We start from the raw sequence: 25,593 nt of genomic DNA on the forward strand, positions 1-25,593 counted from the left end.
CAGGGTCGCGGGTGCCAAATCTCGAAAATCAGTCCCGCGGCTGCCGAATCTCGAAAATCAGCCCCGCGGGTGCCGAATCTCGAAAATCACCGCCGCGAGTGCCGAATCTCGAAAATCAGCCCCGCGGGTGCCGAATCTCGAAAATCACCGCCACTGGTGCCGAATCTCGAAAATCAGCCCCGCGGGTGCCGAATCTTGAAAATCACCGCCGCGGGTGCCGAAATTTGAAAATCACCATTGCGAGTGCCGAATCTCGAAAATCACCGCCACTGGTGCCGAATCTCGAAAATCAGCCCCGCGGGTGCCGAATCTCGAAAAGCACCACCGCGGGTGCCGAATCTCGAAAATCAGCCTCGCGGCTGCCGAATCTCGAAAATCAGCCCCGCGGGTGCCGAATCTCGAAAATCACCATTGCGAGTGCCGAATATCAAAAAGCACCGCCGTGGGTGCCGAATCTCGAAAATCAGCCCCGCGGGTGCCGAATCTCGAAAAGCACCACCGCGGGTGCCGAATCTCGAAAATCAGCCTCGCGGCTGCCGAATCTCGAAAATCAGCCCCGCGGGTGCCGAATCTCGAAAATCAGCCCCGCGGGTGCCGAATCTCGAAAATCACCATTGCGAGTGCCGAATATCAAAAAGCACCGCCGTGGGTGCCGAATCTCGAAAATCAGCCCCGCGGGTGCCGAATCTCGAAAAGCACCACCGCGGGTGCCGAATCTCGAAAATCAGCCTCGCGGCTGCCGAATCTCGAAAATCAGCCCCGCGGGTGCCGAATCTCGAAAATCAGCCCCGCGGGTGCCGAATCTCGAAAATCAGTGCCGCGGGTGCCGAATCTCGAAAATCAGCCCCGCGGGTGCCGAATCTCGAAAATCAGTGCCGCGGGTGCCGAATGTCGAAAATCAGTGCCGCGGGTGCCGAATGTCGAAAATCAGTGCCGCGGGTGCAGAATCTCGAAAATCACCACCGCAAGTGCCGAATCACGAAAAGCACCGCCGCGGGTGCCGAATCTCGAAAATCAGCCCCGCGGGTGCCGAATCTCGAAAATCAGCCCCGCGGGTGCCGAATCTCGAAAATCAGTGCCGCGGGTACCGAATCTCGAAAATCAGCCCCGCGGGTGCCGAATCTCGAAAATCACCGCCGCCGGTGACGAATCTCAAAAATCAGCCCCGCGAGTGCCGAATCTCGAAAATCACCGCCGCGGGTGCCGAATCTCGAAAATCACCACCGCGAGTGCAGAATCTCGAAAATCAGCCCCGTGGGTGCCAAATCTCGAAAATCAGCCCCGCGGGTGCCGAATCTCGAAAATCAGTGCCGCGGGTGCCGAATCTCGAAAATCAGCCGGTGGGTGCCGAATCTCAAAAATCACTGCCGCGGGTGCCAAATCTCGAAAATCAGCCCCGTGGGTGCCGAATCTCGAAAATCAGCCCAACGGGTGCCGAATCTCGAAAATCAGTCCCGCGGCTGCCGAATCTCGAAAATCACCGCCGCGAGTGCCGAATCTCGAAAATCAGCCCCGCGGGTGCCGAATCTCGAAAATCACCGCCACTGGTGCCGAATCTCGAAAATCAGCCCCGCGGGTGCCGAATCTTGAAAATCACCGCCGCGGGTGCCGAAACTTGAAAATCACCGCCGCGGGTGCCGAATTTTGAAAATCACCACCGTGGGTGCCAAATCTCAAAAATCAGCCCCGCGGGTGCCGAATCTCGAAAATCAGCCCAACGAGTGCCGAATCTCGAAAATCAGTCCCGCGGCTGCCGAATCTCGAAAATCAGCCCCGCGGGTGCCGAATCTCGAAAATCACCGCCGCGAGTGCCGAATCTCGAAAATCAGCCCCGCGGGTGCCGAATCTCGAAAATCACCGCCACTGGTGCCGAATCTCGAAAATCAGCCCCGCGGGTGCTGAATCTTGAAAATCACCGCCGCGGGTGCCGAATCTTGAAAATCACCACCGTGGGTGCCAAATCTCAAAAATCAGCCCCGCGGCTGCCGAATCTCGAAAATCAGCCCCGCGGGTGCCGAATCTCGAAAATCACCGCCGCGAGTGCCGAATCTCGAAAATCAGCCCCGCGGGTGCCGAATCTCGAAAATCACCGCCACTGGTGCCGAATCTCGAAAATCAGCCCCGCGGGTGCCGAATCTTGAAAATCACCGCCGCGGGTGCCGAAACTTGAAAATCACCATTGCGAGTGCCGAATATCAAAAAGCACCGCCGTGGGTGCCGAATCTCGAAAATCAGCCCCGCGGGTGCCGAATCTCGAAAAGCACCACCGCGGGTGCCGAATCTCGAAAATCAGCCTCGCGGCTGCCGAATCTCGAAAATCAGCCCCGCGGGTGCCGAATCTCGAAAATCACCATTGCGAGTGCCGAATATCAAAAAGCACCGCCGTGGGTGCCGAATCTCGAAAATCAGCCCCGCGGGTGCCGAATTTCGAAAAGCACCACCGCGGGTGCCGAATCTCGAAAATCAGCCTCGCGGCTGCCGAATCTCGAAAATCAGCCCCGCGGGTGCCGAATCTCGAAAATCAGCCCCGCGGGTGCCGAATCTCGAAAATCACCATTGCGAGTGCCGAATATCAAAAAGCACCGCCGTGGGTGCCGAATCTCGAAAATCAGCCCCGCGGGTGCCGAATCTCGAAAAGCACCACCGCGGGTGCCGAATCTCGAAAATCAGCCTCGCGGCTGCCGAATCTCGAAAATCAGCCCCGCGGGTGCCGAATCTCGAAAATCAGCCCCGCGGGTGCCGAATCTCGAAAATCAGCCCCTTGGGTGCTGAATCTCGAAAATCAGTGCCGCGGGTGCCGAATCTCGAAAATCAGTGCCGCGGGTGCCGAATCTCGAAAATCAGCCCCGCGGATGCCGAATCTCGAAAATCAGTGCCGCGGGTGCCGAATGTCGAAAATCAGTGCCGCGGGTGCCGAATGTCGAAAATCAGTGCCGCGGGTGCAGAATCTCGAAAATCACCACCGCAAGTGCCGAATCACGAAAAGCACCGCCGCGGGTGCCGAATCTCGAAAATCAGCCCCGCGGGTGCCGAATCTCGAAAATCAGCCCCGTGGGTGCCAAATCTCGAAAATCAGCCCCGCGGGTGCCGAATCTCGAAAATCAGTGCCGCGGGTGCCAAATCTCGAAAATCAGCCGGTGGGTGCCGAATCTCAAAAATCACTGCCGCGGGTGCCAAATCTCGAAAATCAGCCCCGTGGGTGCCGAATCTCGAAAATCAGCCCAACGGGTGCCGAATCTCGAAAATCAGTCCCGCGGCTGCCGAATCTCGAAAATCAGCCCCGCGGGTGCCGAATCTCGAAAATCACCGCCGCGAGTGCCGAATCTCGAAAATCAGCCCCGCGGGTGCCGAATCTCGAAAATCACCGCCACTGGTGCCGAATCTCGAAAATCAGCCCCGCGGGTGCCGAATCTTGAAAATCACCGCCGCGGGTGCCGAAACTTGAAAATCACCGCCGCGGGTGCCGAATCTTGAAAATCACCACCGTGGGTGCCAAATCTCAAAAATCAACCCCGCGGGTGCCGAATCTCGAAAATCAGCCCAACGGGTGCCGAATCTCGAAAATCAGTCCCGCGGCTGCCGAATCTCGAAAATCAGCCCCGCGGGTGCCGAATCTCGAAAATCACCGCCGCGAGTGCCGAATCTCGAAAATCAGCCCCGCGGGTGCAGAATCTCGAAAATCACCGCCACTGGTGCCGAATCTCGAAAATCAGCCCCGCGGGTGCCGAATCTTGAAAATCACCGCCGCGGGTGCCGAAACTTGAAAATCACCGCCGCGGGTGCCGAATCTTGAAAATCACCACCGTGGGTGCCAAATCTCAAAAATCAGCCCCGCGGGTGCCGAATCTCAAAAATCACCCCCGCGAGTGCCGAATCTCGAAAATCAGCCCCGCGGTTGCCGCATCTCGAAAATCAGCCCCGCGGGTGCCGAATCTCGAAAATCACTGCCGCGGGTGCCGAATCTCGAAAATCAGCCACGCAGGTGCCGAATCTCGAAAATCAGCCTCGCGGGTGCCGAATCTCGAATATCAGTGCTGCGGGTGCCGAATCTCGAAAATCAGCCCCGCGGGTGCCGAATCTCGAAAATCAGCCCCGCGGGTGCCGAATCTCGAAAATCAGCCCCGCGGGTGCCGAATCTCGAAAATCAGCGCCGCGGCTGCCGAATCTCAAAAATCACAGCCGCGGGTGCCGAATCTCGAAAATCAGCCCGCCGTTTCCGAATCTCAAAAATCACCGCCGCGGGTGCCGAATCTCGAAAATCAGCCCCCCGCGGGTGCCGAATCTCGAAAATCACCGCCGCGGTTGCCAAATCTCGAAAATCAGTCCCGCGGGTGCCGAATCTCGAAAATCAGTGCCGCGGGTTCCGAATCTCGAAAATCAGCCCCGCGGCTGCCGAATCTCGAAAATCAGCCCCGCGGGTGCCGAATCTCGAAAATCAGTGCCGCGGGTGCCGAATCTCGAAAATCAGCCCCGCGGGTGCCGAATCTCGAAAATCAGCCCCGCGGGTGCCGAATCTCAAAAATCAGCACCGCGGGTGCCGAATCTCGAAAATCAGCCCCGCGGGTGCCGAATCTCAAAAATCAGCCCCGAGGGTGCCGAATCTCAAAAATCACCACAGTGGGTGCCAATCTTCGAAAATCAGCCCCGCGGGTGCCGAATCTCGAAGATCAGCCTCGCGGGTGCCGAATCTCAAAAATCACTGCCGCGGGTGCCGAATCTCGAAAATCATCCTCGCGGGTGCCGAATCTCGAAAATCAGCCCCGCGGGTGCCGAATCTCGAAAATCAGCCCCGCGGGTGCCGAATCTCGAAAATCAGCCCCGCGGGTGCCGAATCTCGAAAATCAGCCCCGCGGGTGCCGAATCTCGAAAATCAGTCCCGCGGATGCCGAATCTCGAAAATCAGCCCCGCGGGTGCCGCATCTCGAAAATCAGCCCCGCGGGTGCCGAATCTCGAAAATCACTGCCGCGGGTGCCGAATCTCGAAAATCAGTCCCGCAGGTGCCGAATCTCGAAAATCAGCCCCGCGGGTGCCGAATCTCGAAAATCAGCGCCGCGGCTGCCGAATCTCAAAAATCACAGCCGCGGGTGCCGAATCTCGAAAATCAGCCCCGCGGGTGCCGAATCTCAAAAATCAGCCCCGCAGGTGCCGAATCTCGAAAATCAGCCCCGCGGGTGCCGAATCTCGAAAATCAGCCCCGCGGGTGCCGAATCTCAAAAATCACTGCCGCGGGTGCCGAATCTCAAAAATCACTGCCGCGGGTACCAAATCTCGAAAATCAGCCCCGCGGGTGCCGAATCTCGAAAATCAGCCCGCCGTTTCCGAATCTCAAAAATCACCGCCGCGGGTGCCGAATCTCAAAAATCAGCCCCGCGGGTGCCGAATCTCGAAAATCACCGCCGCGGGTGCCAAATCTCGAAAATCAGCCCCGCGGGTGCCGAATCTCGAAAATCAGTGCCGCGGGGTCCGAATCTCGAAAATCAGCCTTGCGGGTGCCGAATCTTGAAAATCAGCCCCGCGGGTGCCGAATCTCGAAAATCAGTGCCGCGGGTGCCGAATCTCGAAAATCAGCCCCGCGGGTGCCGAATCTCGAAAATCAGTGCCGCGGGTGCCGAATCTCGAAAATCAGTGCCGCGGGTGCCGAATCTCGAAAATCACCGCCGCGGGTGCCGAATCTCGAAAATCAGCCCACCGTTTCCGAATCTCAAAAATCACCGCCGCGGGTGCCGAATCTCAAAAATCAGCCCCGCGGGTGCCGAATCTCGAAAATCACCGCCGCGGGTGCCAAATCTCGAAAATCAGCCCCGCGGGTGCCGAATCTCGAAAATCACTGCCGCGGGTTCCGAATCTCGAAAATCAGCCCCGCGGGTGCCGAATCTTGAAAATCAGCCCCGCGGGTGCCGAATCTCGAAAATCAGTGCCGCGGGTGCCGAATCTCGAAAATCAGCCCCGCGGGTGCCGAATCTCGAAAATCAGCACCGCGGGTGCCGAATCTCGAAAATCAGCCCCACGGGTGCCGAATCTCGAAAATCAGCCCCGCGGGTGCCGAATCTTGAAAATCACCGCCGCGGGTGCCGAAACTTGAAAATCACCGCCGCGGGTGCCGAATCTTGAAAATCACCACCGTGGGTGCCAAATCTCAAAAATCAGCCCCGCGGGTGCCGAATCTCAAAAATCACCCCCGCGAGTGCCGAATCTCGAAAATCAGCCCCGCGGGTGCCGAATCTCGAAAATCACTGCCGCGGGTGCCGAATCTCGAAAATCACCGCCGCGGGTGCCAAATCTCGAAAATCAGTCCAGCGGGTGCCGAATCTCGAAAATCAGCCCCGCGGGTGCCGAATCTCGAAAATCAGCCCCGCGGGTGCCGAATCTCGAAAATCAGTGCCGCGGGTGCCGAATCTCGAAAATCAGCCCCGCGGGTGCCGAATCTCGAAAATCAGCCCCGCGGGTGCCGAATCTCAAAAATCAGCACCGCGGGTGCCGAATCTCGAAAATCAGCCCCGCGGGTGCCGAATCTCAAAAATCAGCCCCGAGGGTGCCGAATCTCGAAAATCACCACCGTGGGTGCCAATCTTCGAAAATCAGCCCCGCGGGTGCCGAATCTCGAAAATCAGCCTCGCGGGTGCCGAATCTCAAAAATCAGCCCCGCGGGTGCCGAATCTCGAAAATCAGTGCTGCGGGTGCCGAATCTCGAAAATCAGCCCCGCGGGTGCCGAATCTCGAAAATCAGCCCCGCGGGTGCCGAATCTCAAAAATCAGCCCCGCGGGTGCCGAATCTCGAAAATCAGCGCCGCGGCTGCCGAATCTCAAAAATCACAGCCGCGGGTGCCGAATCTCGAAAATCAGCCCCGCGGGTGCCGAACCTCGAAAATCAGTGCCGCGGGTGCCGAATCTCGAAAATCACCGCCGCGGGTGCCGAATCTCGAAAATCAGCCCGCCGTTTCCGAATCTCAAAAATCACCGCCTCGGGTGCCGAATCTCGAAAATCAGCCCCCCGCGGGTGCCGAATCTCGAAAATCACCGCCGCGGGTGCCAAATCTCGAAAATCAGTCCCGCGGGTGCCGAATCTCGAAAATCAGCCCCGCGGGTGCCGAATCTCGAAAATCAGCCCCGCGGGTGCCGAATCTCGAAAATCAGCCCCGCGGGTGCCGAATCTCGAAAATCAGTGCCGCAGGTGCCGAATCTCGAAAATCAGCCCCACGGGTGCCGAATCTCGAAAATCAGCCCCGCGGGTGCCGAATCTCAAAAATCAGCACCGCGGGTGCCGAATCTCGAAAATCAGCCCCGCGGGTGCCGAATCTCAAAAATCAGCCCCGAGGGTGCCGAATCTCGAAAATCACCACCGTGGGTGCCAATCTTCGAAAATCAGCCCCGCGGGTGCCGAATCTCGAAAATCAGCCTCGCGGGTGCCGAATCTCAAAAATCACTGCCGCGGGTGCCGAATCTCGAAAATCATCCTCGCGGGTGCCGAATCTCGAAAATCAGCCCCGCGGGTGCCGAATCTCGAAAATCAGCCCCGCGGGTGCCGAATCTCGAAAATCAGCCCCGCGGGTGCCGAATCTCGAAAATCAGCCCCGCGGGTGCCGAATCTCGAAAATCAGTCCCGCGGGTGCCGAATCTCGAAAATCAGCCCCGCGGGTGCCGCATCTCGAAAATCAGCCCCGCGGGTGCCGAATCTCGAAAATCACTGCCGCGGGTGCCGAATCTCGAAAATCAGTCCCGCAGGTGCCGAATCTCGAAAATCAGCCTCGCGGGTGCCGAATCTCGAAAATCAGTGCTGCGGGTGCCGAATCTCGAAAATCAGCCCCGCGGGTGCCGAATCTCGAAAATCAGCCCCGCGGGTGCCGAATCTCAAAAATCAGCCCCGCGGGTGCCAAATCTCGAAAATCAGCCCCGCGGGTGCCGAATCTCGAAAATCAGTGCCGCGGGTGCCGAATCTCGAAAATCAGTGCCGCGGGTGCCGAATCTCGAAAATCACCGCCGCGGGTGCCGAATCTCGAAAATCAGCCCACCGTTTCCGAATCTCAAAAATCACCGCCGCGGGTGCCGAATCTCAAAAATCAGCCCCGCGGGTGCCGAATCTCGAAAATCACCGCCGCGGGTGCCAAATCTCGAAAATCAGCCCCGCGGGTGCCGAATCTCGAAAATCACTGCCGCGGGTTCCGAATCTCGAAAATCAGCCCCGCGGGTGCCGAATCTTGAAAATCAGCCCCGCGGGTGCCGAATCTCGAAAATCAGTGCCGCGGGTGCCGAATCTCGAAAATCAGCCCCGCGGGTGCCGAATCTCGAAAATCAGCACCGCGGGTGCCGAATCTCGAAAATCAGCCCCACGGGTGCCGAATCTCGAAAATCAGCCCCGCGGGTGCCGAATCTTGAAAATCACCGCCGCGGGTGCCGAAACTTGAAAATCACCGCCGCGGGTGCCGAATCTTGAAAATCACCACCGTGGGTGCCAAATCTCAAAAATCAGCCCCGCGGGTGCCGAATCTCAAAAATCACCCCCGCGAGTGCCGAATCTCGAAAATCAGCCCCGCGGGTGCCGAATCTCGAAAATCACTGCCGCGGGTGCCGAATCTCGAAAATCACCGCCGCGGGTGCCAAATCTCGAAAATCAGTCCAGCGGGTGCCGAATCTCGAAAATCAGCCCCGCGGGTGCCGAATCTCGAAAATCAGCCCCGCGGGTGCCGAATCTCGAAAATCAGTGCCGCGGGTGCCGAATCTCGAAAATCAGCCCCGCGGGTGCCGAATCTCAAAAATCAGCCCCGCGGGTGCCGAATCTCAAAAATCAGCACCGCGGGTGCCGAATCTCGAAAATCAGCCCCGCGGGTGCCGAATCTCAAAAATCAGCCCCGAGGGTGCCGAATCTCGAAAATCACCACCGTGGGTGCCAATCTTCGAAAATCAGCCCCGCGGGTGCCGAATCTCGAAAATCAGCCTCGCGGGTGCCGAATCTCAAAAATCAGCCCCGCGGGTGCCGAATCTCGAAAATCAGTGCTGCGGGTGCCGAATCTCGAAAATCAGCCCCGCGGGTGCCGAATCTCGAAAATCAGCCCCGCGGGTGCCGAATCTAAAAAATCAGCCCCGCGGGTGCCGAATCTCGAAAATCAGCGCCGCGGCTGCCGAATCTCAAAAATCACAGCCGCGGGTGCCGAATCGCGAAAATCAGCCCCGCGGGTGCCGAACCTCGAAAATCAGTGCCGCGGGTGCCGAATCTCGAAAATCACCGCCGCGGGTGCCGAATCTCGAAAATCAGCCCGCCGTTTCCGAATCTCAAAAATCACCGCCTCGGGTGCCGAATCTCGAAAATCAGCCCCCCGCGGGTGCCGAATCTCGAAAATCACCGCCGCGGGTGCCAAATCTCGAAAATCAGTCCCGCGGGTGCCGAATCTCGAAAATCAGCCCCGCGGGTGCCGAATCTCGAAAATCAGCCCCGCGGGTGCCGAATCTCGAAAATCAGCCCCGCGGGTGCCGAATCTCGAAAATCAGTGCCGCAGGTGCCGAATCTCGAAAATCAGCCCCACGGGTGCCGAATCTCGAAAATCAGCCCCGCGGGTGCCGAATCTCAAAAATCAGCACCGCGGGTGCCGAATCTCGAAAATCAGCCCCGCGGGTGCCGAATCTCAAAAATCAGCCCCGAGGGTGCCGAATCTCGAAAATCACCACCGTGGGTGCCAATCTTCGAAAATCAGCCCCGCGGGTGCCGAATCTCGAAAATCAGCCTCGCGGGTGCCGAATCTCAAAAATCACTGCCGCGGGTGCCGAATCTCGAAAATCATCCTCGCGGGTGCCGAATCTCGAAAATCAGCCCCGCGGGTGCCGAATCTCGAAAATCAGCCCCGCGGGTGCCGAATCTCGAAAATCAGCCCCGCGGGTGCCGAATCTCGAAAATCAGCCCCGCGGGTGCCGAATCTCGAAAATCAGTCCCGCGGGTGCCGAATCTCGAAAATCAGCCCCGCGGGTGCCGCATCTCGAAAATCAGCCCCGCGGGTGCCGAATCTCGAAAATCACTGCCGCGGGTGCCGAATCTCGAAAATCAGTCCCGCAGGTGCCGAATCTCGAAAATCAGCCTCGCGGGTGCCGAATCTCGAAAATCAGTGCTGCGGGTGCCGAATCTCGAAAATCAGCCCCGCGGGTGCCGAATCTCGAAAATCAGCCCCGCGGGTGCCGAATCTCAAAAATCAGCCCCGCGGGTGCCAAATCTCGAAAATCAGCCCCGCGGGTGCCGAATCTCGAAAATCACTGCCGCGGGTTCCGAATCTCGAAAATCAGCCCCGCGGGTGCCGAATCTCGAAAATCAGCCCACCGTTTCCGAATCTCAAAAATCACCGCCGCGGGTGCCGAATCTCAAAAATCAGCCCCGCGGGTGCCGAATCTCGAAAATCACCGCCGCGGGTGCCAAATCTCGAAAATCAGCCCCGCGGGTGCCGAATCTCGAAAATCAGCCCCGCGGGTGCCGAATCTCGAAAATCAGCCCCGCGGGTGCCGAATCTCAAAAATCAGCCCCGCGGGTGCCGAATCTCGAAAATCAGCGCCGCGGCTGCCGAATCTCAAAAATCACAGCCGCGGGTGCCGAATCTCGAAAATCAGCCCCGCGGGTGCCGAACCTCGAAAATCAGTGCCGCGGGTGCCGAATCTCGAAAATCACCGCCGCGGGTGCCGAATCTCGAAAATCAGCCCGCCGTTTCCGAATCTCAAAAATCACCGCCTCGGGTGCCGAATCTCGAAAATCAGCCCCCCGCGGGTGCCGAATCTCGAAAATCACCGCCGCGGGTGCCAAATCTCGAAAATCAGTCCCGCGGGTGCCGAATCTCGAAAATCAGCCCCGCGGGTGCCGAATCTCGAAAATCAGCCCCGCGGGTGCCGAATCTCGAAAATCAGCCCCGCGGGTGCCGAATCTCGAAAATCAGTGCCGCAGGTGCCGAATCTCGAAAATCAGCCCCACGGGTGCCGAATCTCGAAAATCAGCCCCGCGGGTGCCGAATCTCAAAAATCAGCACCGCGGGTGCCGAATCTCGAAAATCAGCCCCGCGGGTGCCGAATCTCAAAAATCAGCCCCGAGGGTGCCGAATCTCGAAAATCACCACCGTGGGTGCCAATCTTCGAAAATCAGCCCCGCGGGTGCCGAATCTCGAAAATCAGCCTCGCGGGTGCCGAATCTCAAAAATCACTGCCGCGGGTGCCGAATCTCGAAAATCATCCTCGCGGGTGCCGAATCTCGAAAATCAGCCCCGCGGGTGCCGAATCTCGAAAATCAGCCCCGCGGGTGCCGAATCTCGAAAATCAGCCCCGCGGGTGCCGAATCTCGAAAATCAGCCCCGCGGGTGCCGAATCTCGAAAATCAGTCCCGCGGGTGCCGAATCTCGAAAATCAGCCCCGCGGGTGCCGCATCTCGAAAATCAGCCCCGCGGGTGCCGAATCTCGAAAATCACTGCCGCGGGTGCCGAATCTCGAAAATCAGTCCCGCAGGTGCCGAATCTCGAAAATCAGCCTCGCGGGTGCCGAATCTCGAAAATCAGTGCTGCGGGTGCCGAATCTCGAAAATCAGCCCCGCGGGTGCAGAATCTCGAAAATCAGCCCCGCGGGTGCCGAATCTCAAAAATCAGCCCCGCGGGTGCCAAATCTCGAAAATCAGCCCCGCGGGTGCCGAATCTCGAAAATCACTGCCGCGGGTTCCGAATCTCGAAAATCAGCCCCGCGGGTGCCGAATCTCGAAAATCAGCCCACCGTTTCCGAATCTCAAAAATCACCGCCGCGGGTGCCGAATCTCAAAAATCAGCCCCGCGGGTGCCGAATCTCGAAAATCACCGCCGCGGTTGCCAAATCTCGAAAATCAGCCCCGCGGGTGCCGAATCTCGAAAATCACTGCCGCGGGTTCCGAATCTCGAAAATCAGCCCCGCGGGTGCCGAATCTTGAAAATCAGCCCCGCGGGTGCCGAATCTCGAAAATCAGTGCCGCGGGTGCCGAATCTCGAAAATCAGCCCCGTGGGTGCCGAATCTCGAAAATCAGCACCGCGGGTGCCGAATCTCGAAAATCAGCCCCGCGGGTGCCGAATCTCGAAAATCAGCCCCGCGGGTGCCGAATCTCAAAAATCAGCACCGCGGGTGCCGAATCTCGAAAATCAGTGCCGCGGGTGCCGAATCTCGAAAATCAGCCCCGCGGGTGCCGAATCTCGAAAATCAGCCCCGCGGGTGCCGAATCTCAAAAATCAGCACCGCGGGTGCCGAATCTCGAAAATCAGCCCCGCGGGTGCCGAATCTCAAAAATCAGCCCCGAGGGTGCCGAATCTCAAAAATCAGCACCGCGGGTGCCGAATCTCGAAAATCAGCCCCGCGGGTGCCGAATCTCGAAAATCATCCTCGCGGGTGCCGAATCTCGAAAATCAGCCCCGCGGGTGCCGAATCTCGAAAATCAGCCCCGCGGGTGCCGAATCTCGAAAATCAGCCCCGCGGGTGCCGAATCTCGAAAATCAGCCCCGCGGGTGCCGAATCTCGAAAATCAGTCCCGCGGGTGCCGAATCTCGAAAATCAGCCCCGCGGGTGCCGCATCTCGAAAATCAGCCCCGCGGGTGCCGAATCTCGAAAATCAGTGCTGCGGGTGCCGAATCTCGAAAATCAGCCCCGCGGGTGCCGAATCTCGAAAATCAGCCCCGCGGGTGCCGAATCTCAAAAATCAGCCCCGCGGGTGCCGAATCTCGAAAATCAGCGCCGCGGCTGCCGAATCTCAAAAATCACAGCCGCGGGTGCCGAATCTCGAAAATCAGCCCCGCGGGTGCCGAACCTCGAAAATCAGTGCCGCGGGTGCCGAATCTCGAAAATCACCGCCGCGGGTGCCGAATCTCGAAAATCAGCCCGCCGTTTCCGAATCTCAAAAATCACCGCCGCGGGTGCCGAATCTCGAAAATCAGCCCCCCGCGGGTGCCGAATCTCGAAAATCACCGCCGCGGGTGCCAAATCTCGAAAATCAGTCCCGCGGGTGCCGAATCTCGAAAATCAGCCCCGCGGGTGCCGAATCTCGAAAATCAGCCCCGCGGGTGCCGAATCTCGAAAATCAGTGCCGCGGGTGCCGAATCTCGAAAATCAGCCCCGCAGGTGCCGAATCTCGAAAATCAGCCCCGCGGGTGCCGAATCTCAAAAATCAGCACCGCGGGTGCCGAATCTCGAAAATCAGCCCCGCGGGTGCCGAATCTCAAAAATCAGCCCCGAGGGTGCCGAATCTCGAAAATCACCACCGTGGGTGCCAATCTTCGAAAATCAGCCCCGCGGGTGCCGAATCTCGAAAATCAGCCTCGCGGGTGCCGAATCTCAAAAATCACTGCCGCGGGTGCCGAATCTCGAAAATCATCCTCGCGGGTGCCGAATCTCGAAAATCAGCCCCGCGGGTGCCGAATCTCGAAAATCAGCCCCGCGGGTGCCGAATCTCGAAAATCAGCCCCGCGGGTGCCGAATCTCGAAAATCAGCCCCGCGGGTGCCGAATCTCGAAAATCAGTCCCGCGGGTGCCGAATCTCGAAAATCAGCCCCGCGGGTGCCGCATCTCGAAAATCAGCCCCGCGGGTGCCGAATCTCGAAAATCAGTGCTGCGGGTGCCGAATCTCGAAAATCAGCCCCGCGGGTGCCGAATCTCGAAAATCAGCCCCGCGGGTGCCGAATCTCAAAAATCAGCCCCGCTGGTGCCGAATCTCGAAAATCAGCGCCGCGGCTGCCGAATCTCAAAAATCACAGCCGCGGGTGCCGAATCTCGAAAATCAGCCCCGCGGGTGCCGAATCTCGAAAATCAGCCCCGCGGGTGCCGAATCTGGAAAATCAGCCCCGCGGGTGCCGAATCTCGAAAATCAGCCCCGCGGGTGCAGAATCTCAAAAATCACTGCCGCGGGTGCCGAATCTCAAAAATCACTGCCGCGGGTACCAAATCTCGAAAATCAGCCCCGCGGGTGCCGAATCTCGAAAATCACCGCCGCGGGTGCCAAATCTCGAAAATCAGCCCCGCGGGTGCCGAATCTCGAAAATCAGTGCCGCGGGGTCCGAATCTCGAAAATCAGCCTTGCGGGTGCCGAATCTTGAAAATCAGCCCCGCGGGTGCCGAATCTCGAAAATCAGTGCCGCGGGTGCCGAATCTCAAAAATCAGCCCCGCGGGTGCCAAATCTCGAAAATCAGTGCCGCCTGTGCCGAATCTCGAAAATCAGTGCCGCGGGTGCCGAATCTCGAAAATCACCGCCGCGGGTGCCGAATCTCGAAAATCAGCCCACCGTTTCCGAATCTCAAAAATCACCGCCGCGGGTGCCGAATCTCAAAAATCAGCCCCGCGGGTGCCGAATCTCAAAAATCACCGCCGCGGGTGCCAAATCTCGAAAATCAGCCCCGCGGGTGCCGAATCTCGAAAATCACTGCCGCGGGTTCCGAATCTCGAAAATCAGCCCCGCGGGTGCCTAATCTTGAAAATCAGCCCCGCGGGTGCCGAATCTCGAAAATCAGTGCCGCGGGTGCCGAATCTCGAAAATCAGCCCCGCGGGTGCCGAATCTCGAAAATCAGCCCAACGGGTGCCGAATCTCGAAAATCAGTCCCGCGGCTGCCGAATCTCGAAAATCAGCCCCGCGGGTGTCGAATCTCGAAAATCACCGCCGCGAGTGCCGAATCTCGAAAATCAGCCCCGCGGGTGCCGAATCTCGAAAATCACCGCCACTGGTGCCGAATCTCGAAAATCAGCCCCGCGGGTGCCGAATCTTGAAAATCACCGCCGCGGGTGCCGAAACTTGAAAATCACCGCCGCGGGTGCCGAATCTTGAAAATCACCACCGTGGGTGCCAAATCTCAAAAATCAGCCCCGCGGGTGCCGAATCTCAAAAATCACCCCCGCGAGTGCCGAATCTCGAAAATCAGCCCCGCGGTTGCCGCATCTCGAAAATCAGCCCCGCGGGTGCCGAATCTCGAAAATCACTGCCGCGGGTGCCGAATCTCGAAAATCAGCCCCGCAGGTGCCGAATCTCGAAAATCAGCCTCGCGGGTGCCGAATCTCGAAAATCAATGCTGCGGGTGCCGAATCTCGAAAATCAGCCCCGCGGGTGCCGAATCTCGAAAATCAGCCCCGCGGGTGCCGAATCTCGAAAATCAGCCCCGCGGGTGCCGAATCTCGAAAATCAGCGCCGCGGCTGCCGAATCTCAAAAATCACAGCCACGGGTGCCGAATCTCGAAAATCAGCCCCGCGGGTGCCGAATCTCGAAAATCAGCCCCGCGGTTGCCGCATCTCGAAAATCAGCCCCGCGGGTGCCGAATCTCGAAAATCACTGCCGCGGGTGCCGAATCTCGAAAATCAGCCCCGCAGGTGCCGAATCTCGAAAATCAGCCTCGCGGGTGCCGAATCTCGAAAATCAATGCTGCGGGTGCCGAATCTCGAAAATCAGCCCCGCGGGTGCCGAATCTCGAAAATCAGCCCCGCGGGTGCCGAATCTCGAAAATCAGCCCCGCGGGTGCCGAATCTCGAAAATCAGCGCCGCGGCTGCCGAATCTCAAAAATCACAGCCGCGGGTGCCGAATCTCGAAAATCAGCCCCGCGGGTGCCGAATCTCGAAAATCGGTGCCGCGGGTGCCGAATCTCGAAAATCACCGCCGCGGGTGCCGAATCTCGAAAATCAGCCCCCCGCGGGTGCCGAATCTCGAAAATCACCGCCGCGGGTGCCAAATCTCGAAAATCAATCCCGCGGGTGCCGAATCTCGAAAATCAGTGCCGCGGGTTCCGAATCTCGAAAATCAGCCCCGCGGGTGCCGAATCTCGAAAATCAGCCCCGCGGGAGCCGAATCTCGAAAATCAGTGCCGCGGGTGCCGAATCTCGAAAATCAGTCCCGCGGGTGCCGAATCTCGAAAATCAGCCCCGCGGGTGCCGCATCTCGAAAATCAGCCCCGCGGGTGCCGAATCTCGAAAATCACTGCCGCGGGTGCCGAATCTCGAAAATCAGTCCCGCAGGTGCCGAATCTCGAAAATCAGCCCCGCGGGTGCCGCATCTCGAAAATCAGCCCCGCGGGTGCCGAATCTCGAAAATCACTGCCGCGGGTGCCGAATCTCGAAAATCAGTCCCGCAGGTGCCGAATCTCGAAAATCAGCCTCGCGGGTGCCGAATCTCGAAAATCAGTGCTGCGGGTGCCGAATCTCGAAAATCAGCCCCGCGGGTGCCGAATCTCGAAAATCAGCCCCGCGGGTGCCGAATCTCAAAAATCAGCCCCGCGGGTGCCGAATCTCGAAAATCAGCGCCGCGGCTGCCGAATCTCAAAAATCACAGCCGCGGGTGCCGAATCTCGAAAATCAGCCCCGCGGGTGCCGAACCTCGAAAATCAGTGCCGCGGGTGCCGAATCTCGAAAATCACCGCCGCGGGTGCCGAATCTCGAAAATCAGCCCGCCGTTTCCGAATCTCAAAAATCACCGCCGCGGGTGCCGAATCTCGAAAATCAGCCCCCCGCGGGTGCCGAATTTCGAAAATCACCGCCGCGGGTGCCAAATCTCGAAAATCAGTCCCGCGGGTGCCGAATCTCGAAAATCAGCCCCGCGGGTGCCGAATCTCGAAAATCAGCCCCGCGGGTGCCGAATCTCGAAAATCAGTGCCGCGGGTGCCGAATCTCGAAAATCAGCCCCGCAGGTGCCGAATCTCGAAAATCAGCCCCGCGGGTGCCGAATCTCAAAAATCAGCACCGCGGGTGCCGAATCTCGAAAATCAGCCCCGCGGGTGCCGAATCTCAAAAATCAGCCCCGAGGGTGCCGAATCTCGAAAATCACCACCGTGGGTGCCAATCTTCGAAAATCAGCCCCGCGGGTGCCGAATCTCGAAAATCAGCCTCGCGGGTGCCGAATCTCAAAAATCACTGCCGCGGGTGCCGAATCTCGAAAATCATCCTCGCGGGTGCCGAATCTCGAAAATCAGCCCCGCGGGTGCCGAATCTCGAAAATCAGCGCCGCGGCTGCCGAATCTCAAAAATCACAGCCGCGGGTGCCGAATCTCGAAAATCAGCCCCGCGGGTGCCGAATCTCGAAAATCAGCCCCGCGGTTGCCGCATCTCGAAAATCAGCCCCGCGGGTGCCGAATCTCGAAAATCACTGCCGCGGGTGCCGAATCTCGAAAATCAGCCCCGCAGGTGCCGAATCTCGAAAATCAGCCTCGCGGGTGCCGAATCTCGAAAATCAATGCTGCGGGTGCCGAATCTCGAAAATCAGCCCCGCGGGTGCCGAATCTCGAAAATCAGCCCCGCGGGTGCCGAATCTCGAAAATCAGCCCCGCGGGTGCCGAATCTCGAAAATCAGCGCCGCGGCTGCCGAATCTCAAAAATCACAGCCGCGGGTGCCGAATCTCGAAAATCAGCCCCGCGGGTGCCGAATCTCGAAAATCAATGCCGCGGGTGCCGAATCTCGAAAATCACCGCCGCGGGTGCCGAATCTCGAAAATCAGCCCCCCGCGGGTGCCGAATCTCGAAAATCACCGCCGCGGGTGCCAAATCTCGAAAATCAATCCCGCGGGTGCCGAATCTCGAAAATCAGTGCCGCGGGTTCCGAATCTCGAAAATCAGCCCCGCGGGTGCCGAATCTCGAAAATCAGCCCCGCGGGAGCCGAATCTCGAAAATCAGTGCCGCGGGTGCCGAATCTCGAAAATCAGTCCCGCGGGTGCCGAATCTCGAAAATCAGCCCCGCGGGTGCCGCATCTCGAAAATCAGCCCCGCGGGTGCCGAATCTCGAAAATCACTGCCGCGGGTGCCGAATCTCGAAAATCAGTCCCGCAGGTGCCGAATCTCGAAAATCAGCCCCGCGGGTGCCGCATCTCGAAAATCAGCCCCGCGGGTGCCGAATCTCGAAAATCACTGCCGCGGGTGCCGAATCTCGAAAATCAGTCCCGCAGGTGCCGAATCTCGAAAATCAGCCTCGCGGGTGCCGAATCTCGAAAATCAGTGCTGCGGGTGCCGAATCTCGAAAATCAGCCCCGCGGGTGCCGAATCTCGAAAATCAGCCCCGCGGGTGCCGAATCTCAAAAATCAGCCCCGCGGGTGCCGAATCTCGAAAATCAGCGCCGCGGCTGCCGAATCTCAAAAATCACAGCCGCGGGTGCCGAATCTCGAAAATCAGCCCCGCGGGTGCCGAACCTCGAAAATCAGTGCCGCGGGTGCCGAATCTCGAAAATCACCGCCGCGGGTGCCGAATCTCGAAAATCAGCCCGCCGTTTCCGAATCTCAAAAATCACCGCCGCGGGTGCCGAATCTCGAAAATCAGCCCCCCGCGGGTGCCGAATTTCGAAAATCACCGCCGCGGGTGCCAAATCTCGAAAATCAGTCCCGCGGGTGCCGAATCTCGAAAATCAGCCCCGCGGGTGCCGAATCTCGAAAATCAGCCCCGCGGGTGCCGAATCTCGAAAATCAGTGCCGCGGGTGCCGAATCTCGAAAATCAGCCCCGCAGGTGCCGAATCTCGAAAATCAGCCCCGCGGGTGCCGAATCTCAAAAATCAGCACCGCGGGTGCCGAATCTCGAAAATCAGCCCCGCGGGTGCCGAATCTCAAAAATCAGCCCCGAGGGTGCCGAATCTCGAAAATCACCACCGTGGGTGCCAATCTTCGAAAATCAGCCCCGCGGGTGCCGAATCTCGAAAATCAGCCTCGCGGGTGCCGAATCTCAAAAATCACTGCCGCGGGTGCCGAATCTCGAAAATCATCCTCGCGGGTGCCGAATCTCGAAAATCAGCCCCGCGGGTGCCGAATCTCGAAAATCAGCCCCGCGGGTGCCGAATCTCGAAAATCAGCCCCGCGGGTGCCGAATCTCGAAAATCAGCCCCGCGGGTGCCGAATCTCGAAAATCAGTCCCGCGGGTGCCGAATCTCGAAAATCAGCCCCGCGGGTGCCGCATCTCGAAAATCAGCCCCGCGGGTGCCGAATCTCGAAAATCACTGCCGCGGGTGCCGAATCTCGAAAATCAGTCCCGCAGGTGCCGAATCTCGAAAATCAGCCTCGCGGGTGCCGAATCTCGAAAATCAGTGCTGCGGGTGCCGAATCTCGAAAATCAGCCCCGCGTGTGCCGAATCTCGAAAATCAGCCCCGCGGGTGCCGAATCTCAAAAATCAGCCCCGCTGGTGCCGAATCTCGAAAATCAGCGCCGCGGCTGCCGAATCTCAAAAATCACAGCCGCGGGTGCCGAATCTCGAAAATCAGCCCCGCGGGTGCCGAATCTCGAAAATCAGCCCCGCGGGTGCCGAATCTGGAAAATCAGCCCCGCGGGTGCCGAATCTCGAAAATCAGCCCCGCGGGTGCCGAATCTCAAAAATCACTGCCGCGGGTGCCGAATCTCAAAAATCACTGCCGCGGGTACCAAATCTCGAAAATCAGCCCCGCGGGTGCCGAATCTCGAAAATCACCGCCGCGGGTGCCAAATCTCGAAAATCAGCCCCGCGGGTGCCGAATCTCGAAAATCAGTGCCGCGGGGTCCGAATCTCGAAAATCAGCCTTGCGGGTGCCGAATCTTGAAAATCAGCCCCGCGGGTGCCGAATCTCGAAAATCAGTGCCGCGGGTGCCGAATCTCAAAAATCAGCCCCGCGGGTGCCAAATCTCGAAAATCAGTGCCGCCTGTGCCGAATCTCGAAAATCAGTGCCGCGGGTGCCGAATCTCGAAAATCACCGCCGCGGGTGCCGAATCTCGAAAATCAGCCCACCGTTTCCGAATCTCAAAAATCACCGCCGCGGGTGCCGAATCTCAAAAATCAGCCCCGCGGGTGCCGAATCTCAAAAATCACCGCCGCGGGTGCCAAATCTCGAAAATCAGCCCCGCGGGTGCCGAATCTCGAAAATCACTGCCGCGGGTTCCGAATCTCGAAAATCAGCCCCGCGGGTGCCTAATCTTGAAAATCAGCCCCGCGGGTGCCGAATCTCGAAAATCAGTGCCGCGGGTGCCGAATCTCGAAAATCAGCCCCGCGGGTGCCGAATCTCGAAAATCAGCCCAACGGGTGCCGAATCTCGAAAATCAGTCCCGCGGCTGCCGAATCTCGAAAATCAGCCCCGCGGGTGTCGAATCTCGAAAATCACCGCCGCGAGTGCCGAATCTCGAAAATCAGCCCCGCGGGTGCCGAATCTCGAAAATCACCGCCACTGGTGCCGAATCTCGAAAATCAGCCCCGCGGGTGCCGAATCTTGAAAATCACCGCCGCGGGTGCCGAAACTTGAAAATCACCGCCGCGGGTGCCGAATCTTGAAAATCACCACCGTGGGTGCCAAATCTCAAAAATCAGCCCCGCGGGTGCCGAATCTCAAAAATCACCCCCGCGAGTGCCGAATCTCGAAAATCAGCCCCGCGGTTGCCGCATCTCGAAAATCAGCCCCGCGGGTGCCGAATCTCGAAAATCACTGCCGCGGGTGCCGAATCTCGAAAATCAGCCCCGCAGGTGCCGAATCTCGAAAATCAGCCTCGCGGGTGCCGAATCTCGAAAATCAATGCTGCGGGTGCCGAATCTCGAAAATCAGCCCCGCGGGTGCCGAATCTCGAAAATCAGCCCCGCGGGTGCCGAATCTCGAAAATCACTGCCGCGGGTGCCGAATCTCGAAAATCAGCCCCGCAGGTGCCGAATCTCGAAAATCAGCCTCGCGGGTGCCGAATCTCGAAAATCAATGCTGCGGGTGCCGAATCTCGAAAATCAGCCCCGCGGGTGCCGAATCTCGAAAATCAGCCCCGCGGGTGCCGAATCTCGAAAATCAGCCCCGCGGGTGCCGAATCTCGAAAATCAGCGCCGCGGCTGCCGAATCTCAAAAATCACAGCCGCGGGTGCCGAATCTCGAAAATCAGCCCCGCGGGTGCCGAATCTCGAAAATCAGTGCCGCGGGTGCCGAATCTCGAAAATCACCGCCGCGGGTGCCGAATCTCGAAAATCAGCCCCCCGCGGGTGCCGAATCTCGAAAATCACCGCCGCGGGTGCCAAATCTCGAAAATCAATCCCGCGGGTGCCGAATCTCGAAAATCAGTGCCGCGGGTTCCGAATCTCGAAAATCAGCCCCGCGGGTGCCGAATCTCGAAAATCAGCCCCGCGGGAGCCGAATCTCGAAAATCAGTGCCGCGGGTGCCGAATCTCGAAAATCAGCCCCGCGGGTGCCGAATCTCGAAAATCAGCCCCGCGGGTGCCGAATCTCAAAAATCAGCACCGCGGGTGCCGAATCTCGAAAATCAGCCCCGCGGGTGCCGAATCTCAAAAATCAGCCCCGAGGGTGCCGAATCTCGAAAATCACCACCGTGGGTGCCAATCTTCGAAAATCAGCCCCGCGGGTGCCGAATCTCGAAAATCAGCCTCGCGGGTGCCGAATCTCAAAAATCACTGCCGCGGGTGCCGAATCTCGAAAATCACCGCCGCGGGTGCCGAATCTCAAAAATCACCGCCGCGGGTGCCGAATCTCGAAAATCAGCCCCGCGGGTGCCGAATCTCGAAAATCAGTGCCGCGGGTGCCGAATCTCAAAAATCACCGCCGCGGGTGCCGAATCTCGAAAATCAGCCCGCCGTTTCCGAATCTCAAAAATCACCGCCGCGGGTGCCGAATCTCAAAAATCAGCCCCGCGGGTGCCGAATCTCGAAAATCACCGCCGCGGGTGCCAAATCTCGAAAATCAGCCCCGCGGGTGCCGAATCTCGAAAATCAGTGCCGCGGGGTCCGAATCTCGAAAATCAGCCTTGCGGGTGCCGAATCTTGAAAATCAGCCCCGCGGGTGCCGAATCTCGAAAATCAGTGCCGCGGGTGCCGAATCTCGAAAATCAGCCCCGCGGGTGCCGAATCTCGAAAATCAGTGCCGCGGGTGCCGAATCTCGAAAATCAGTGCCGCGGGTGCCGAATCTCGAAAATCACCGCCGCGGGTGCCGAATCTCGAAAATCAGCCCACCGTTTCCGAATCTCAAAAATCACCGCCGCGGGTGCCGAATCTCAAAAATCAGCCCCGCGGGTGCCGAATCTCGAAAATCACCGCCGCGGGTGCCAAATCTCGAAAATCAGCCCCGCGGGTGCCGAATCTCGAAAATCACTGCCGCGGGTTCCGAATCTCGAAAATCAGCCCCGCGGGTGCCGAATCTTGAAAATCAGCCCCGCGGGTGCCGAATCTCGAAAATCAGTGCCGCGGGTGCCGAATCTCGAAAATCAGCCCCGCGGGTGCCGAATCTCGAAAATCAGCACCGCGGGTGCCGAATCTCGAAAATCAGCCCCACGGGTGCCGAATCTCGAAAATCAGCCCCGCGGGTGCCGAATCTTGAAAATCACCGCCGCGGGTGCCGAAACTTGAAAATCACCGCCGCGGGTGCCGAATCTTGAAAATCACCACCGTGGGTGCCAAATCTCAAAAATCAGCCCCGCGGGTGCCGAATCTCAAAAATCACCCCCGCGAGTGCCGAATCTCGAAAATCAGCCCCGCGGGTGCCGAATCTCGAAAATCACTGCCGCGGGTGCCGAATCTCGAAAATCACCGCCGCGGGTGCCAAATCTCGAAAATCAGTCCAGCGGGTGCCGAATCTCGAAAATCAGCCCCGCGGGTGCCGAATCTCGAAAATCAGCCCCGCGGGTGCCGAATCTCGAAAATCAGTGCCGCGGGTGCCGAATCTCGAAAATCAGCCCCGCGGGTGCCGAATCTCGAAAATCAGCCCCGCGGGTGCCGAATCTCAAAAATCAGCCCCGAGGGTGCCGAATCTCGAAAATCACCACCGTGGGTGCCAATCTTCGAAAATCAGCCCCGCGGGTGCCGAATCTCGAAAATCAGCCTCGCGGGTGCCGAATCTCAAAAATCAGCCCCGCGGGTGCCGAATCTCGAAAATCAGTGCTGCGGGTGCCGAATCTCGAAAATCAGCCCCGCGGGTGCCGAATCTCGAAAATCAGCCCCGCGGGTGCCGAATCTCAAAAATCAGCCCCGCGGGTGCCGAATCTCGAAAATCAGCGCCGCGGCTGCCGAATCTCAAAAATCACAGCCGCGGGTGCCGAATCTCGAAAATCAGCCCCGCGGGTGCCGAACCTCGAAAATCAGTGCCGCGGGTGCCGAATCTCGAAAATCACCGCCGCGGGTGCCGAATCTCGAAAATCAGCCCGCCGTTTCCGAATCTCAAAAATCACCGCCTCGGGTGCCGAATCTCGAAAATCAGCCCCCCGCGGGTGCCGAATCTCGAAAATCACCGCCGCGGGTGCCAAATCTCGAAAATCAGTCCCGCGGGTGCCGAATCTCGAAAATCAGCCCCGCGGGTGCCGAATCTCGAAAATCAGCCCCGCGGGTGCCGAATCTCGAAAATCAGCCCCGCGGGTGCCGAATCTCGAAAATCAGTGCCGCAGGTGCCGAATCTCGAAAATCAGCCCCACGGGTGCCGAATCTCGAAAATCAGCCCCGCGGGTGCCGAATCTCAAAAATCAGCACCGCGGGTGTCGAATCTCGAAAATCAGCCCCGCGGGTGCCGAATCTCAAAAATCAGCCCCGAGGGTGCCGAATCTCGAAAATCACCACCGTGGGTGCCAATCTTCGAAAATCAGCCCCGCGGGTGCCGAATCTCGAAAATCAGCCTCGCGGGTGCCGAATCTCAAAAATCACTGCCGCGGGTGCCGAATCTCGAAAATCATCCTCGCGGGTGCCGAATCTCGAAAATCAGCCCCGCGGGTGCCGAATCTCGAAAATCAGCCCCGCGGGTGCCGAATCTCGAAAATCAGCCCCGCGGGTGCCGAATCTCGAAAATCAGCCCCGCGGGTGCCGAATCTCGAAAATCAGTCCCGCGGGTGCCGAATCTCGAAAATCAGCCCCGCGGGTGCCGCATCTCGAAAATCAGCCCCGCGGGTGCCGAATCTCGAAAATCACTGCCGCGGGTGCCGAATCTCGAAAATCAGTCCCGCAGGTGCCGAATCTCGAAAATCAGCCTCGCGGGTGCCGAATCTCGAAAATCAGTGCTGCGGGTGCCGAATCTCGAAAATCAGCCCCGCGGGTGCCGAATCTCGAAAATCAGCCCCGCGGGTGCCGAATCTCAAAAATCAGCCCCGCGGGTGCCAAATCTCGAAAATCAGCCCCGCGGGTGCCGAATCTCGAAAATCACTGCCGCGGGTTCCGAATCTCGAAAATCAGCCCCGCGGGTGCCGAATCTCGAAAATCAGCCCACCGTTTCCGAATCTCAAAAATCACCGCCGCGGGTGCCGAATCTCAAAAATCAGCCCCGCGGGTGCCGAATCTCGAAAATCACCGCCGCGGGTGCCAAATCTCGAAAATCAGCCCCGCGGGTGCCGAATCTCGAAAATCACTGCCGCGGGTTCCGAATCTCGAAAATCAGCCCCGCGGGTGCCGAATCTTGAAAATCAGCCCCGCGGGTGCCGAATCTCGAAAATCAGTGCCGCGGGTGCCGAATCTCGAAAATCAGCCCCGTGGGTGCCGAATCTCGAAAATCAGCACCGCGGGTGCCGAATCTCGAAAATCAGCCCCGCGGGTGCCGAATCTCGAAAATCAGCCCCGCGGGTGCCGAATCTCAAAAATCAGCACCGCGGGTGCCGAATCTCGAAAATCAGTGCCGCGGGTGCCGAATCTCGAAAATCAGCCCCGCGGGTGCCGAATCTCGAAAATCAGCCCCGCGGGTGCCGAATCTCAAAAATCAGCACCGCGGGTGCCGAATCTCGAAAATCAGCCCCGCGGGTGCCGAATCTCAAAAATCAGCCCCGAGGGTGCCGAATCTCAAAAATCAGCACCGCGGGTGCCGAATCTCGAAAATCAGCCCCGCGGGTGCCGAATCTCGAAAATCATCCTCGCGGGTGCCGAATCTCGAAAATCAGCCCCGCGGGTGCCGAATCTCGAAAATCAGCCCCGCGGGTGCCGAATCTCGAAAATCAGCCCCGCGGGTGCCGAATCTCGAAAATCAGTCCCGCGGGTGCCGAATCTCGAAAATCAGCCCCGCGGGTGCCGCATCTCGAAAATCAGCCCCGCGGGTGCCGAATCTCGAAAATCACTGCCGCGGGTGCCGAATCTCGAAAATCAGTCCCGCAGGTGCCGAATCTCGAAAATCAGCCTCGCGGGTGCCGAATCTCGAAAATCAGTGCTGCGGGTGCCGAATCTCGAAAATCAGCCCCGCGGGTGCCGAATCTCGAAAATCAGCGCCGCGGCTGCCGAATCTCAAAAATCACAGCCGCGGGTGCCGAATCTCGAAAATCAGCCCCGCGGGTGCCGAACCTCGAAAATCAGTGCCGCGGGTGCCGAATCTCGAAAATCACCGCCGCGGGTGCCGAATCTCGAAAATCAGCCCGCCGTTTCCGAATCTCAAAAATCACCGCCGCGGGTGCCGAATCTCGAAAATCAGCCCCCCGCGGGTGCCGAATCTCGAAAATCACCGCCGCGGGTGCCAAATCTCGAAAATCAGTCCCGCGGGTGCCGAATCTCGAAAATCAGCCCCGCGGGTGCCGAATCTCGAAAATCAGCCCCGCGGGTGCCGAATCTCGAAAATCAGTGCCGCGGGTGCCGAATCTCGAAAATCAGCCCCGCAGGTGCCGAATCTCGAAAATCAGCCCCGCGGGTGCCGAATCTCAAAAATCAGCACCGCGGGTGCCGAATCTCGAAAATCAGCCCCGCGGGTGCCGAATCTCAAAAATCAGCCCCGAGGG

Source organism: Ranitomeya imitator, chromosome 10 (assembly GCF_032444005.1).
Source record: "Ranitomeya imitator isolate aRanImi1 chromosome 10, aRanImi1.pri, whole genome shotgun sequence".
NCBI lineage: Eukaryota > Metazoa > Chordata > Amphibia > Anura > Dendrobatidae > Ranitomeya > Ranitomeya imitator.